A 17,576-nucleotide genomic window follows, 5' to 3' on the forward strand; every position below is an offset into this window, starting at 1 on the left:
TGCATAAAGAGGAGCAAATAAACAACCTCATGACACTATGCTATTCTCTACATAGCCTAGCAAAGCACTTATTTTCCTAAAACTATGACCTCCATTTTAAAAATACTAAAAAGCATTCAGTTTAGATCATTTCTTCTGTTATGTCCCCAAGGTTCAGGACTCAGGTTATGTGGCATTTCTGGGCAGGTCTGGACTAGCAGCTGGCCTCTGCTTTGGCAACCCAGTTTCTCTCTACTGCATAGGCCTCAAAAACCCTGGTCATGCTTTCCTTTTAGCCTGTAAGACCTTATGGCTTAATTGTAGATATTTGGGGAAAATAAAATCTTAATTTAGACATTATAAAAATCAATCTAACAAATTATAGGATGAAATGAAAAGATGATATGCTCTACAGTAAATACCTACTAATGATTAAAAAAAAACTATCATGGACAAATTACATAAATATTATTAATTAATTTAAAAATGTGATTAATCTTTAATTTCAACACAAGTAACATTTCTACGTTTTTAAAAGTAATGGTTAACATCAGATAAACTTATGATTTTTTCATTATATAAAAAGAAAGAAAAATCACATAATTAACAGGACAAATTAAGCAGAAGCCACGTAAGAATAGAGGAAGTTGAGATTCTGTTATTCTAATCTGCACTTGGTTTTTTCAAAAACATCTTTTTTCAATGTGAGTCAATTCCATTAAGAAGAATGACTCCAAATCAAAAACTATAGCAAGCCATACTCTTTCTAAAATAGGGTTTTATTCATGGAATTCTGGCATCTCTGGTTGTAAATCCACTCTGTGCCAATCCAGACGACTGCTTTGCATGTCTCTTGAGAACAATCCCAGATGCTGGGAGAAAGAAGAGAAAGATGTCCTGCTGGGGACTTCTCCTAGTTCTCAGGTCTGCAGACACAGCTGAGAGCACCTGGATTTTACTAGTTTGAAAACTTGAGATACTTGAAAACTAAAGGGTAGAGGGTCATGAAATTCAAAGTGAGGGGCCTCATGGGGAAGCCACAGTGTTTCTTGGTTTGTCACAGGCATGCTTAAGTACCATAATGTCAGGCTAAATGCCATGACTGATTCAAGACTGCCTTACAGAGATGCCTTTTCAGTTGGGAGAAAGCTAAAGAACCTGTGTCTTCTCAATTAAATGTTCATATTTGTCTTATTTTTCTATTAGCACATACAAGAAACAAACACTTCAATGGTAGTGGTGGACTCAAAATCAAAGGCCAACAAATGAAGGGACTATGAGCATGCTGAAAACACCTGGTGGTGTCATTACAGTGATGGCTCCAGCTCCACAAGAATACTCAGGGCCTGATGTGGAAATCTGACACTTTTTTCTACACAGATGTTAAGGAAAATAGGATCAGATTAAAGCTATATAAAGTCTTTAAAGCACAAATTCTCTTTGAATCAAAGTTACTGAAACTGACTCAAAGGCAAAATAGTTTTCTCAACTTTTGTTGTTTAAATATGCACACATGCAAAACTGTAAGGAAGAACAGATGGAAATTGAACATATATGACAGATAGTTGATTACCATATATATTATATTTGGATCATTGCAGATCAATGAGGAAAAGATGAACACTAACATAAAAATAGTCAATGGACACAAATGCAAGTTTACCCCCAAATTACCCATTCTGTGAGAACCAGTAATTTTTTAAGCAAATTTTAAACTCACTAAAACAATAAAATTTTAAGCTAATTATCAAATATAAAATTAAAAATAGATGACCCTCCAATATGGTGGAGTAGAAGGACTTGCGCTCATCTTCTCCTGTGAGAACTCCAAAATTACAATTCGCTGTTGAATAACCATCAACAGGAGAATGTTGAACCCCACCAAAAAAATATACCCCATGTTCAAGGGGAAAGGGGAAGCCTTAGTAAAATGGCAGGAGGGGCAAAATCACGTTTAGAATCAAACTGCATACCCACCAGAGATGCTCAGAGGGCTCAAACAAAATCTTGCGAAAATCAGGAGCCAGAGACCCCATAGAGACTGAACAAAATCTGCCTTTGAGTGTTTGAGTGTGTGAGTGATCCAGCAGAACTCGATCACAGTGTGTGGCATAAGCCCTCTTGAAGGAGGTTGGCATTAGCCCCTTCATAGAGCCGCCAAGCAGAAGACCCACAAACTGCAGAACAATTATACCAAAGAAATTCGTGCACTGTTAAGATATTTCTAAGACCCACAAGAGATTTCTGACCTGGGAATCTCGCAAAGGGACTGAGAAATCCCAGGGAATTTGACTTTGGATCCCAGTGGGATTTGATTGCAGAACTTACACAGGACTGGGGAAATAGAATCTTGGAAGGCACCGACAAAACCTTGTGTACACCAGAATTTAGGAGAAAGGAGCAGTGACCCCATAAGAGACTGACACAAACTTACTTGTGAGTGTCCAGGAGTCTCAGGCAGAGGCATGGGTCAGCAGTGGCCTGCTGCAGGGTTGGGGGCACTGAGTGCAGCAGTGCATGCATGGGATATTTTGAAGTAGGTTGCCATTATCTTCTTTACCTGCACCATAGTTTGATCTCAGCTCAAACAACAGGGAGGGAGCACAACCCCTCCCATCAACAGAAAATTAGATTAAAGATTTACTGAGCATAATACCCATCAAACAAGATCCAGTTTCCCCCATAGTCAGTCTCTCCCATCAGGAAGCTTTCATAAGCCTCTTATCCTTATCTGTCAGTGGGCAGACAGAATGAAAAGCACAATCACAGAAAACTAATCAAACTGATCACATGGGCCACAGCCTTATCTAACTTAATGAAACTATGAGCCATGCCATGTATGGCCACCCAAGATGGACAGGCCATGGTGGAGAGTCCTGCAAAAAACATGGTGCAAGGGAGAAGGGAATGGGAAACGACTTCAGTATTCTTGCCTTGAGAACCCCATGAACAGTATGAAAAGTCAAAAGGATATGTCACTGAGATGAATTCCCCAGGTAGATAGGTGCCTAATATGCTGCTGGAGAAATAACTCCAGAAAGAATGAAGAGGCGGAGGCAAAGAGAAAACAATGCCCAGTTGTAGATGTGACTGGTGATGGAAGTAAGGACTGATGCTGTAAGAACAATATTGTTCAGACACCTGGAATGTTAGGTCCATGAAACAGGGTAAATTGAAAGTGGTCAAACATGAGATGGCAAGAGTGAGTGAACATCAACATTTTAGAAATCAGTGCATTAATATGGACTGGAATGGACAAATTTACTTCAGATGATCATTATATCTACTAGAGTGGGTAAGGATCCCTTAGACGAAATGGAATAGCCCTCATAGTGAACAAAAGAGTCCTAAATTCAGTGCTTGAGTACAATCTCAGAAACGACAGAATAATCTCTGTTCACTTCCAGGGCAAGCCATTCAATATCACAGTAATATAAAAGTCTATCCCCCAACCTGTAATGCTGAAGAAATTGAAGTTGAATGATTCTATAAAGACCTACAAGACCTTCTAGAACTAACACCCAAAAAAGATGTCCCTTTCATCATAGGGGACTGGAATGCAAAAGTAAGAGGTCAAGAGATACCTGGAATAACAGGCAAATTTGACCTTAGAGTACAAAATGAAGCAGGGCAAAGGCTAACACAGTTTTGCTAAGAAAACACACTGGTCATAGAAAACACCCTCTTCCAACTACACAAGGAAAAACTCTACACATGGACAACAGCAGGTGGTCAATACAGAAATGGGATTGTTTATATTCTTTTCAGCCAAAGATGGAGAAGATCTGTACAGTCAGCAAAAACAAGACCAAGAGCTGACTGTGGCTCAGATCATGTACTCATTATTGCTAAATTCAGACTTAAATTGAAGAAAGTAGGGAAAACCTCTAGGCCATTAAGGTATGATGTAAACCAAATCCCTAATGATTATAGAATGGAAGTGACAAATATATTCAGGGGATTAGATCTGATAGACACAGTGCCTGAAAAAATTTGGATGGAGTTTCTTGACATTATACAGGAGGTAGTGATCAAGACCATCCCCAAGAAAAAGAAATACAAAAAAGCAAAATGGTTGTCTGAGGAGGCCTCACAAACAGCTGAGAAAAGAAGAGAAGCTAAAGGCAAAGGAGAAAAGGAAAGCTATACCCATTTGAGTGCAGAGTTCTAAAGGAAAACAAAGAGAGATAAGAAATCCTTCCTCAGTGATCAGTGCAAATAGAGGAAAATAACAGAATGGGAAAGACTAGCAATCTATTCAAGAAAATTAGAGATACCAAGGGAACATTTCATGTAAAGATGGGCACAGTAAAGGACAGAAATGGTATGGATTTAATAGAACCTGAGGATGTTAAGAAGTGGTGGCAAAATTACACAGAAGAACTGTACAAAAAGAGATCTTCATGACCCAGATAACGATGATGATGTGATCATTCATCTAGAGCCAGACATCCTGGAATATGAAGTCAAGTGGGCCTTAGAAAGCATCACTGAAAGTAAAGCGAGTGGAGGTGAAGAGATTTCAGTGGAAAGAAGAATAGAAAGTAGGGTTCCCTGGTGGCTCAGATGGTAAAGTACTGGGAGCCAGCATGAGAATCCCGCCCATGGCAAAGGTCACGAGGAAAAGGACCTGACAAATGCAAAGGCGAGATCAGGCCTCAGGGTCCCCCTAGACTTTCTCAAGCATCTACCCCCAAAACCAGAGTCTCCCTGCTTTACTGTGTTATGCTTTCCACCTACTCTTCTGACATTAGAGGGAGGGCTGTCGCCCACCACCTTCCTCTAAAAGGAGTTAACTTGGAGATCCAGTTAACAAGTCTCCTGGACGTAACAAGAGTGTTTCAATCCAGAAACCCCTCTGATGGCTTTCTAGCCTGCCTGACAGATTTATCCGGAATCTTATAGCTACACATGTGATTGTTTGCAGCCTCCCGACCATGAGAGGCACAGGAAGCTTAAAAAATTCTAAGAATGTAGGGCCTTCTGAGGAGTCAAAATCATTAGAATAGGATTGATTAAGGGTTTAATTGCTGAGCCAATACTTGCTGCCAAGTTTTCATATCTTTTATTTGCTGATATAGTTGGTACATAGAAAAAACAGGTAGTAGCCCTGGCATTAGCAACATTAGATCTTTGAGTTAAGTACTTTCTTTGTTATAACCCACTGCACCTTTGTTCTACAGGAATCTAACTTTATTTAGTACTTTGAGGGTGATGCAGATTAAAGAAAAAACACTTCAAGGGAAAATGAGTTTTCTGGTTGATAGATATTTATCTAGGAAAAGAGCCATAAAAATGTTAACAGGCCTCTTGCCAGAAGATAATATAAATCACCTGAGACCTTTTGTATACGGGAAGATATGCAAAAAGAAAGCCTGGTCTCAATAAGGGTTAGGATTATTGCCCCTGGATATCTCTGTATATTCCATTATTTCTTTATGTACAACTTGGGGTATATAAGCTGCCTTTGAAAATAAAGTTGTGGGTCTTGCACTGATGCTTGGCTCCCCCATGTCATTCTTTTCTTATTCTCCTTTTTCAGGTTGAATTCCCATCTGGAGCATAGAGGCTCACTGTGTCTAGTTATTTGTCTGGGCTTCTAAGACCCACGCAAGAGGGAGCCCAAGGTGGGGCACCCTCTGCTATTCAAGCAGGCGCCTGTGGCCTATGTAGACGGTGCAAGTTCCTTGTCTCGGGACTTTATTGGCTTTCTATGCAAACCAAGGAATTTCAGCCTCTTTTCTCCTCTATTTCCTCCTCTACACTATTCTTTCCTAATCTCTCTTTATATCTCTAAATAAATAAGTCTCTCCTTGCCGATGTCATTTCCCCTTCAAATTCCCTGGATCCACGGGAGCTGGACCTCAGCAATAAAGCATCTGCAATGTGGGAGACCCAGGTTCAATCCCCGGGTTGGGAAGATACTATGGAGAAGGAAATGGCAAACCACTCCAGTACTATTGCCTGGAAAATTCCACGATGGAGGAACCTGGTAGGCTACAGTCCAATTTCAGCTGAGCTTTATCAAATCCTAAAAGATGATGCTGTGAAGTGCTGCACTCAGTATGCCAGCAAATTTGGAAAACTCAGCAGTGGCTACAGGACTGGAAAAAGGCAGTTTTCATTCTAATCCCAGAGAAAGACAATGCCAAAGAATGTTCAAACTGCCGCACAATTGCTTATCTTACAGGCTAGCAAAGTAATGATCAAAATTCTTCAAGCCAAGCTTCAACAGTATATGAACCATGAACTTCCAGATGCTCAAGCTGGATTTAGAAAAGGCAGAGGAACCAGAGATCAAATTATCATCATTCATCAGATCATAAAAAAAAAAAAAAGATAGTTCAAGAAAAACATCTTCTTCTGCTTTATGGATTATGCCAAAGCCTTTGACTGTGAGGATCACAGCAAACTGTGGAAAATTCTTAAAGAGATGGGACTACTAGACCACCTTACCTGCCTCTTGAGAAATCTGTATGCAGGTTAAAAAGCAACAGTTGAAACCGGAAATGGAGCAGATAGGTTCCAAATTGGGAAAAGAGTATGTCAAAGCTGTATATTTTCACCCTGCTTATATGCAGAGTACATCATGCAGAATGCCAGGCTGGATGAAGTAAATCTGGAATCATAATTGCCATGAGAAATATCAATAACCTCAGATATGCAGATGACACCACCCTTATGGCAGAAAGTGAAGAAGAACTGAAGACCCTCTTGATGAAAGTGAAAGAAGAAAGTGAAAAAGTTGGCTGAAACTCAACATTCAAAAGTTAAGATCTTGGCATCCTGACCCATCACTTCATGGCCAGTTGACGGGGAAACAATGGAAACCATAAAGACTTTATTTTGGGGGGGTTCCAAAATCACTGTTGGTGGTGATTGCAGCCATGAAATTAAAAGACCCTTGCTCCTTGGAAGAAAAGCTATGACCAACCTAGACAGCATATTAGAAAGCAGAGACGTTGCCAACAAAGGTCCACCTAGTCAAAGTTATGGTTTTTCCAGTAGTCATCTATGGATGTGAGTTGGACTATAAAAAAAGCTGAGTGCTGAAGAATTGATGCTTTTTAACTGTGGTGTTAGAGGAGACTCTTGAGAGCCCCTTGGACTGCAAGGAGATCCAACCAGTCAATCCTAAAGGAAATCAATCCAATCAGTTTACTAGAAGGACTGATGCTGAAGCTGAAACTCCAATACTTTGGCCACCTTATCTGAAGAGATGAGTCATTGGAAAAGACCCTGATGCTGCGAAAGATGAAGGTGGGAGGAGAAAGGGATGACAGAGGATGAGATGGTTGGATGGCATCACCACTCAACGGATATGCATTTGAGCAAGCTCCAGGACTTGGGGTCAGACTGGGAAGCCTGGTGTGTGGCAGTCTATGGGGTTGCAAAGAGTCGGACATGACTGAGTGACTGAACCAAACTGTACTAGAAATTAATAATACCTCAGCTTATTTTTAAAAAAGCTCATCTATAATTCATGTGAAGAATGGCACATGATAGGATATTATTTTCAATGTATTTTGCTATAGTATGTGCAGAGGTTTTTTGACAAATCTACTTAAAATTCTGACTTACTAATATATTTCATGGGGCAATTACACCGCAGGGGTTTTTTGCAACTTTCACAAAGATTATCTTTAGGCAGATTCATGGAAATGTTCCTTATTTTTAATGGGAACAAATTATGCAAAAGCTAAATAACCAGTAATCAGTTATTGCAACTTACTTAAATCTTGCCATCACAGAAGTTACTGTTACAAAATACTCTGTAATTCTTATCATGTGATGATTTAAGATAATTTTACTTGATTTAAAATAATGATATGATACATTGAAAACAAAATGATTTTTAATAATATATAAATCCCATTTACTAAGTTTTTCTTTAATATGTTTCAGGACTATGTTTTGGGCACATATAATTTTATGATTATACAGCCTCGATTGCTGATTTTATAAGCTGTCAAAAATACTTCCATATAGTTTAGTTAAGGGAAGTAAAAAACAGTTAAGTATTTGTGGTTTATTTTGTCTTTCTAAACCAGAGCATCTAAGGAAAAGATGGATGTGATGGGAGCTACTGATATGTAACATATCAAATTTGATCCTCTTATAAAACATCTCATAGTAAAAGCTGGATGATGTTGCCTTAAATGTTCAAACTTGATGTGAGTTAAAGCCCAACCATTATAAAAGCTCATAGTCCTAACAAGGACATGAAAGTACAGAAGCATAAGTGAAAACACACTGTGCTTTGAAGGAGTGATTTGAAGACAGAAACCTGCATACATTTTCAGGGTATTTATATATGTGTTTCAGGAAGCTTCCTTAAGTAACTTCCATATTCTACAAGAGGCGTGAAATGTTACTGATTAACATAGGACATAGGATTAACATAGGACTAGAGCGGAGTCCATAAAGCCATGGGATGTGTATCTTAGAGAGCCATCTCTGAGGGCTCTGTCATTTGGAAAGAGTGTACACCTAATGAGATTGCTTCTATCACAAAACTTTCCTGGTGAGGACTACATCACTACTCAACCCTTCCTGTACCCTGAAGTGCTTCTACCTCAATGTATCTGTTGGTCTAGCTTTCAAAAAAAAAAAAAAAATGTAATACTGTGATGTAGCTGCTAAATGGAAATTTGAAGCATCAACTGTGAACCCTATGTACTTAGTCCTATCTGTGCTATTTTCACCCCAAAGTATGACTTATGCTGAAGACTTATCCAAATACTAAACTTCAGTGTTAGAGTGTTTTGTGTCTTCATGATTGAATACTTCAGTTATTCTACAATCAAGGAAGTAACTTTAACAAAATAATTTGAAATTTGGTGGAAAAAGCTTTTTGGGGAGTAAATTTTTCCCATGAGCCTACTTTCTTTATCAACTCTCTAAAATCATCTCTGATCACTTATATTATCTTTCCTCCTTTTAGTTCTCATCATGTTTTTTTTGTTTGTTTGTTTTTTTCTCAACTGTGCAATTCATTCTGATTCTATTCTGTGTGGTCTCATTGATATTTTTCCTTTGCTTCTTACCAGTACCATGTATTATAACCATCAAAACTTCTTTGAAGGCAAGGACTCTGTCTAAGGGTAGTCTGTTTGCCCTGCTCTGGCAGCAGAAACACTTACATAATAGTCAGTGATGTTTATTAATGTTGGGTGACAAATACTTAGGCTTCAAAGGTAGCAGCTTCCTTGGTGGCTCAGACGGTAAAGAATCTGTGAACCTGCCCAAATACAGGAGACCCAGGTTCAATCCCTGGGTTGGGAAGATCCCATGGAGAAGGGAATGGCAACTCCTTCCAGTATTGTTGCCTGGAGAATTCCATGGACAGTGGAGCCTAGTGGGCTACAATGGGGTTGCAAACAGTCAGACATGACTGAGCGACTAACACAAAGAAATGTGTATTTTCCTGACTTCAAATAAGTATGAATAAGTTATAAATTCATTCGCTCTATATACTATACCTCAGAAACTGAAGTACTTTAAACTATACAGTGAATCCCTGGAAAAGGTTACAATTACAATGGGAAATTTTATGCAATTTCATTTTCAGGGGCCAGAGAATAATTTTATTTCATTGGAGACTCTGGATTTTATATTGCTGCTCCTGGTATTATAGTAAAGAATCTAGCTACTATTAGAATTATCAGCAAGAATCTTATCAAGAAAATTATATAGGTTTGTCTTCAACAAGTGAAATTCCAGATACCTTAAGTGAAATAGTTCATGTTCATATAAGATACAAATTTCATCCTAGTGTAAGCCTGAGATAACATTTGTATGCTGAGCATACAGAGTCTAATTTCAATATTATTATTAAATTATTTTAATTTAACATTTTTCTAATAGGAAACTAGTAAAAACAATTTTATACATTTAGAGTATGTTTAATTTAATCACACCATATACTACTCTATAGACACTAATTGTATTTTAAATGATTAATGAAGTAGTTAATGAAGTAATAATGAATTAGATAATAAATATATTCTTAAAATGATACGTAAAAATATAGACTTCAAAACAGACTACCTCTCTAGCTTTATGAGTGATTGTTTGTGTGTGAATGCAAGTATAGAAATAGAATGCACTAAAATATTTGCAATGATGATTTTCAGTGTAGGAATTATCAGAATTATATTTCTTCCTTAAATTTTTCTATATTAAAAAAAAATTTACCAAAAAAATACTGTCTTAGAACATTTAAAGTAGTTGTATGTATAAATATTTAAATTACTATACCACTCACAGCTAGCAAAAGCCACTAGAAGGTCTCATCTGTAACAAATAGCTTATGGTTTTCTGAAAATGATTGAATTACATGCCTAAAGGGGGGCACCCTCAACTAGTAACTCTTGGTATGATAAATACTGCAGGAATTGTGTGCTACTGTGAATAGAATCAGCTTCAGCCACCAAAACAAATAAATCTACAACAGAAGCCAAACAACACACTTCTCTGTTTTGGCATATGAGTATTTATACCTGCAACTATTTAAATACAATGTGTTATGAAAATATGATTTTTACAAATTACATAAATTGTATTTACAATGATTTTCCCCAAAAACAGATGGTTTAGAGAAAGTACTGTCAAAATTATGTGACTCTAACTTCAGTTACACAATAAAACGTTTAATTATCAATCTGTTAATATATAATTGAGTAAACAGGGACTCATTTAAATACCATTTTAAAATTTGGAAACAAAGTAGTCTGTAGGAAAAATATATATATATATCTTTCAGTATAGAATTCTTTTTCCAGATCATTTTGTAGTTTGTAGCCCAGTACATACATAAACACAGAAATACTTTATGTTGGATTACAAAGATTGCTTTCATTAGTTTTTTTTTTCCAGTTCATTAGTATAACTTATTATGACATTCAAAAACAAAAGATAATATATAAATATATATAGTATTTAAATACTATAGTATTATAATATTTAAATAATAAGATAGTAAATAAATAAAGAAATTGGGTGAGACAATTACAATATCTTCAAGAGTGGAAGTTCTGATCATACTTTCTAATTTCAAATCTTACCTCTGCCACTTGTATGCCAGGTATGCTCTTTTAAAAATAAGATTAAAAACAATTGTTATTTAATATCATTTGTCATTGATCAAATGCATGCACATATATAAAGCTCTTATTAGAGTGCTTTGCTTGTTAAAAAAAAAAAAAAAAAGATAGCTGTTAGCTCTTAAAAATATTCACCAAAAGGACAAATTTGAATGTCATCTAAGGAACAGGTCTTATTTGAGAATCCACGAAGTCTTGGTGCAGTTACTAAAACTTCTGATATCATCAATGTTTGATCATTATTACTCCTAAGAATCTCCGGTAAGGTCACTGACTGTAGGCCAGGTCTTTGAGGACAAGATATTCCTTCATGCAATTTATTCCATTCTTAAGTGTGTGTATGTGTGTGTGTGTGTGTGTGTGTGTGTGTGTAATGAGGAGAAGGCAATGGCAACCCACTCCAGTACTCTTGCCTGGAAAATCCCATGGACAGAGGAGCCTGGTAGGCTGCAGTCCATGAAGTCACTAAGAGTCGGACACGACTGAGCGATTTCACTTTCACTTTTCACTTTCATGCATTAGAGAGAGAAATGGTAACCCCCTCCAGTGTTCTTGCCTGGAGAATCCCAGGGACAGCGGAGCCTGGTGGGCTGCTGTCTATGGGGTCGTACAGGGTTGGACACGTCTGATGCGACTTAGCAGCAGCAGCAGCATATGTATTGAACCCATACTGTATGCTAAATATTCTTTCAGGTTATAACCATTAAAATATCTAATAAACGTCTCTACCTCCTGCTGCTAAGGAGCTCTCAAGCCATTGCAAAATTAACATGCAAATTCTCAATTGCAGACAGAACATGAGGTTATTTGGATGTCAGGTATTCATAATCTGAAGACTCTGTCATTCAAACTCCTAATTCTTGTGCAAATTAGTATTCAATTTGTATTTATTTATTTATTTTATTTTTTAATTTTTTTACTTTACAATACTGTATTGGTTTTGCCATACATTGACATGAACCCACCACAAGTGTAGATGAGTTCCCAACCCTGAACCCACCTCAACCTCCCTCCCCATATCATCTCTCTGGGTCATCCCAGTGCACCGGCCCCAAGTATCCTGTATCCTAGACTAATAATTTGTTTCTTACATGATAGTATACATGTTTCAATGCCATTCTCCCAAATCATCCCACCTTCTCCCTCTCCCACAGAGTCCAAAAGTCTGTCCCTTACATCTGTGTCTCTTTTTCTGTCTCACATACAGGGTTAGCATTACCATCTTTCTAAAGTCAATATATATGTGTTAGTATACTGTATTGGTGTTTTTCTTTTGGCTTACTTCAATCTGTATAATCAGCTCCAGTTTCATCCATCTCTTTAGAACTGATTCAAATGTATTCTTTTTAATGGCTGAGTAATACTCCATTGTGTATATGTACCACAGCTTTCTTACCCATTCACCTGCTGATGGACATCTAGGTTGTTTCCATGTCCTGGCTATTATAAACAGTGCTGCGATGAACATTGGGGTACACGTGTCTCTTTCAATTCTGGTTTCCTTGGTGTGTATGCCCATCAGTGGGATTGCTGGGTCATAAGGCAGTTCTATTTGCTGTTTTGTAAGGAATCTCCACACTATTCTCCATAGTGGCTGTACTAGTTTGCATTACCACCAACAGTGCAAGAGGGTTCCCTTTTCTCCACATCCTCTCCAGCATTTATTGCTTGTAGATTTTTGGATCACAGCCATTCTGAGTGGCGTGAAATGGTACCTCATTGTGGTCTTGATTCGCATTTCTCTGATAATGAGTGATGTTGAACATCTTTTCATGTGTTTGTTAGCCATTTGTATTTCTTCTTTGGAGAAATGTCTATTTAGTTCTTTGGCCTATTTTTTGATTAGGTCATTTATTTTTCTGGAATTGAGCTGCATAAGTTGCTTGTATATTTTTGAGATTAGTTGTTTGGCAGTTGCCTCATTTGCTATTATTTTCTCCGATTCTGAAGGTTGTCTTTTCACCTTGGTTATAGTTTCCTTTGTTGTGCAGAAGCTTTTAATTTTAATTAGATCCCATTTGTTTATTTTTGCTTTTATTTCCAGAATTCTGGGAGGTGGATCATAGAGGATCCTGCTGTGATTTATGTTGGAGAGTGTTTTGCCTATGTTCTCCTCTAGGAATTTTATAGTTTCTGGTCTTACGTTTAGATCTTTAATCCATTTTGTGTTTATTTATGTGTATGGTGTTAGAAAGTGTTCTAGTTTCATTCTTTTACAAGTGGCTAACCAGTTTTCCCAGCACCACTTGTTAAAGAGATTGTCTTTACTCCATTGTATATTCTTGCCTCCTTTGTCAAAGATAAGGTGTCCATATGTGTGTGGATTTATCTCTGGGCTTTCTATTTTGTTCCATTGATCTATATTTCTGTCTTTGTGCCAGTACCATACTGTCTTGATGACTGTGGCTTTGTAGTAGAGCCTGAAGTCAGGCAGGTTGATTCCTCCAGTTCCATTCTTCATCCTCAAGTTTGCTATGGCTATTTGAGGTTTTTTGCATTTCCATACAAAGTGTGAAATTATTTGTTCTAGTTCTGTGAAAAATATCGCTGGTAGCTTGATAGGGATTGCATTGAATTTGTAGATTGCTTTGGGTCATATATGCATTTTGACTACATTGATTCTTCTGATCCATGAACATGGTATATTCCTCCATCTATTAGTGCCCTCTTTGATTTCTTTCACCAGTGTTTTGTAGTTTTATATATATAGTTCTTTAGTTTCTTTAGGTAGATGTGTTCCCAATATTTTATGCTTTTCTTTGCAATGGTGAATGGAATTGTTTCCTTAATTTCTTTTTCTACTTTCTCATTATTAGTGTGTAGGAATGCAAGGAATTTCTGTGTGTTGATTTTATATCCTGCAACTTTACTATATTCATTGATTAGCTCTAATAATTTTCTGGTGGAGTCTTCAGGGTTTTCTATGTAGAGGATCATGACATCTGCAAACAGAGAGTTTTACTCCTTCTTTTCCAATTTGGATTCCTTTTATTTCTTTTCCGCTCTGATTGCTGTGGCCAAATCTTCCAGAACTATGTTGACTAGTAGTGTTGAAAGTGGGCACCCTTGTCTTGTTCCTGACTTTAGGAGAAATGCTTTCAATTTTTCACCATTGAGGGTAATGTTTGCTGTGGGTTTGTCATATATAGCTTTTATTATGTTGAGGTCTGGTCCTTCTATTCCTGCCCTCTCGAGAGTTTTTATCATAAATGAATGTTGAATTTTGTCAAAGGCCTTCTCTGCATCTATTGAGATAATCATATGGATTTTATTTTTCAATTTGTTAATGTGATATATTATATTGATTGAATTGCAGATATTGAAGAATCCTTGCATCCCTGGGATAAAGCCCACTTGGTAATGTTGTATGATCTTTTTAATGTGTTGTTGGATTCTGATTACTAGAATTTTGTTGAGGATTTTTGCATCTATGTTCATCAGTGATATTGGCCTGTAGTTTTCTTTTTTTGTAGTATCTTTGTCAGGTTTTGGTATTAGGATGATGGTGGCCTAATAGAATGAGTTTGGAAGTTTACCTTCCTCTGCAATTTTCTGGAAGAGTTTGAGTAGGATAGGTGCTAGCTCTTCTCGAAATTTTTGGTAGAATTCAGCTGTGAAGCCATCTGGACCTGGGCTTTTGTTTGCTGGAAGATTTCTGACTACAGTTTCAATTTCCGTGCTTGTGATGGGTCTGTTAAGATTTTCTATTTCTTCCTGGTTGTTTTGGAAAGTTGTACTTTTCTAAGAATTTGTCCATTTCTTCCACGTTGTCCATTTTATTGGCACATAATTGCTGATAGTAGTCTCTTATGATCCTTTGTATTTCTGTGTTGTCTGTTGTGATCTCTCCATTTTCATTTCTAATTTTATGTTTAATTTTTCTCTCTTTGTTTCTTGATGAGTCTGGTAATGGTTTGTCAATTTTATTTATCCTTTCAAAGAACCAGCTTTTGGCTTTGTTGATTTTTGCTATGGCCTCTTTTGTTTCTTTTGCATTTATTTCTGCCCTAATTTTTAAGATTTCTTTCCTTCTACTAACTCTGGGGTTCTCCAATTCTTCCTTTTCCAGTTGCTTTAGGTGTAGAGTTAGGTTATTTATTTGACTTTTTTCTTGTTTCTTAAGGTATGCCTGTGTTGCTATGAACTTTCCTCTTAGCACTGCTTTTATAGTGTCCCACAGGTTTTGGGTTGTTGTGTTTTCATTTTCATTAGTTTCTATGCATAATTTGATTTCTTTTTTGATTTCTTCTGTGATTTGTTGGTTATTCAGTAGCGTGTTGTTCAGCCTCCATATGTTGGAATTTTTAATAGTTTTTCTCCTGTAATTGAGATCTAATCTTAATGCATTATGGTCAGAAAAGATGCTTGGAATGATTTTTATTTTTTTTGAATTTATCAAGGTTAGATTTATGGCCCAGGATGTGATCTATCCTGGTGAAGGTTCCGTGAGCACTTGAGAAAAAGGTGAAATTCATTGTTTTGGGGTGAAATGTCCTATAGATATCAATTAGGTCTAACTGGTCTAATGTATCATTTAAAGTTTGTGTTTCTTTGTTAATTTTCTGTTTAGTTGACCTGTCCAAAGGTGTGAGTGGGGTGTTAAAGTCTCCCGCTATTATTGTGTTATTGTTAATTTCCCCTTTCATACTTGTTAGCATTTTTCTTACATATTGTGGTGCTCCTATGTTGGGTGCATATATATTTGTAATTGTTGTATCTTCTTCTTGGATTGTCTCTTTTCACAGCCTTTGTTTTAAAGTCTATTTTATCGGATATTAGTATTGCCACTCCTGCTTTCTTTTGGTGTCTATTTGCGTGGAATATATTTTTTCAGCCCTTCACTTTCAGTCTGTATGCGTCCCTTGTTTTGAGGTGGGTCTCTTGTAAGCAGCATATAGAGGGGTCTTGTTTTTGTATCCATTCAGCCAGTCTTCGCCTTTTGGTTGGGGCATTCAACCCATTTACGTTTAAGGTTATTATTGATAAGCATGATGCCGTTACCGTTTACTTTATTGTTTTGGGTTCGGGTTTATACACCCTTTGTGTGTTTCCTGTCTAGAGAATATCCTTTAGGATTTGTTGGAGAGCTGGTTTGGTGGTGCTGAATTCTCTCACTTTTTGCGTGTCTGTAAAGCTTTTAATTTCTCCTTCATATTTGAATGAGATCCTTGCTGGGTACAGTAATCTGGGCTGTAGGTCATTTTCTTTCATCACTTTAAGGATGTCTTGCCATTCCCTCCTGGCCTGAAGCGTTTCTATTGAAAGATCAGCTGTTATCCTTGTGGGAATCCCCTTGTGTGTTATTTGTTGCTTTTCCTTTGCTCCTTTTATATTTGTTCTTTGTGTTTGATCTTTGTTAATTTGATTAATATGTGTCTTGGGGTGTTTCACCTTGGGTTTATCCTATTTGGAACTCTCTGTGTTTCTTGGATTTAGGTGATTATTTCCTTCCCCATTTTAGGGAAGTTTTCAACTATTATCTCCTCGAGGATTTTCTCATGGTCTTTCTTTTTGTCTTCTTCTTCTGGGACTCCTATAATTCAAATGTTGGAGCATTTCATATTGTCCTGGCGGTCTCTGAGATTGTCTTCATTTCTTTTAATTCATTTTTCTTGATTCCTCTCTGATTCATTTGTTTCTACCATTCTATCTTCTATTTCACTAATCCTATCTTCTGCCTCTGTTATTCTGCTATTTGTTGCCTCCAGAGTGTTTCTGATCTCATTTATTGTGTTATTCATTATATATTGACCCTTTTTTATTTCTTCTAGGTTCTTGTTAAACCTTTCTTGCATCTTCTCAATCCTTGTCTCCAGGCTATTTATCTGTGATTCCATTTTGATTTCAAGATTTTGGATCATTTTCACTATCAATATTCGGAATTCTTTCTCAGGTAGATTCCCTGTCTTTTCCTCTTTTGTTTGATTTGGTAGGCATTTCTCCTGTTCCTTTACCTGCTGAGTATTCCTCTGTCTCTTCATCTTGATTATATTGCTGCGTTTGCCTTTTTATATTCTGGTAATTTGTGGAGTTCTCTTTATTATGGAGCTTCCTCACTGTGGGTGGGGTTGTATCAGTGGCTTGTCAAGGTTTAATGGTTAGGGAGGCTTGTGTTGGAGTTCTGGTGGGTGGAGCTGGGTTTCTTCTCTCTGGAGTGCAGTGGAGTGACCAGTAATGGGTTATGAGACGTCAATGGTTTTGGACTAACTTTGACCTGCCTGTATATTGAAGCTCAGGGTTGTGTTCCTGTGTTGCTGGAGAATTTGGGTGGTATGTCTTGCTCTGGAACTTGTTGGCCCTTGGGTGGTGCTTGGTTTTAGTGTAGGTATGGAGGTGCTTGATGAGCTCGTATTAATTAATGTTCCCTGAATTCAGGAGTTCTCTGATGTTCTCAGGCTTTGGACTTAAGCCTCCTGCTTCTGGTTTTCAGTTTTATTTTTAAGTAGCCTCTAGACTTCTCCATCTATACAGCACCAATGATAAAACATCTAG

The sequence above is a fragment of the Budorcas taxicolor genome, chromosome 4 (genome assembly GCF_023091745.1).
Source record: "Budorcas taxicolor isolate Tak-1 chromosome 4, Takin1.1, whole genome shotgun sequence".
NCBI lineage: Eukaryota > Metazoa > Chordata > Mammalia > Artiodactyla > Bovidae > Budorcas > Budorcas taxicolor.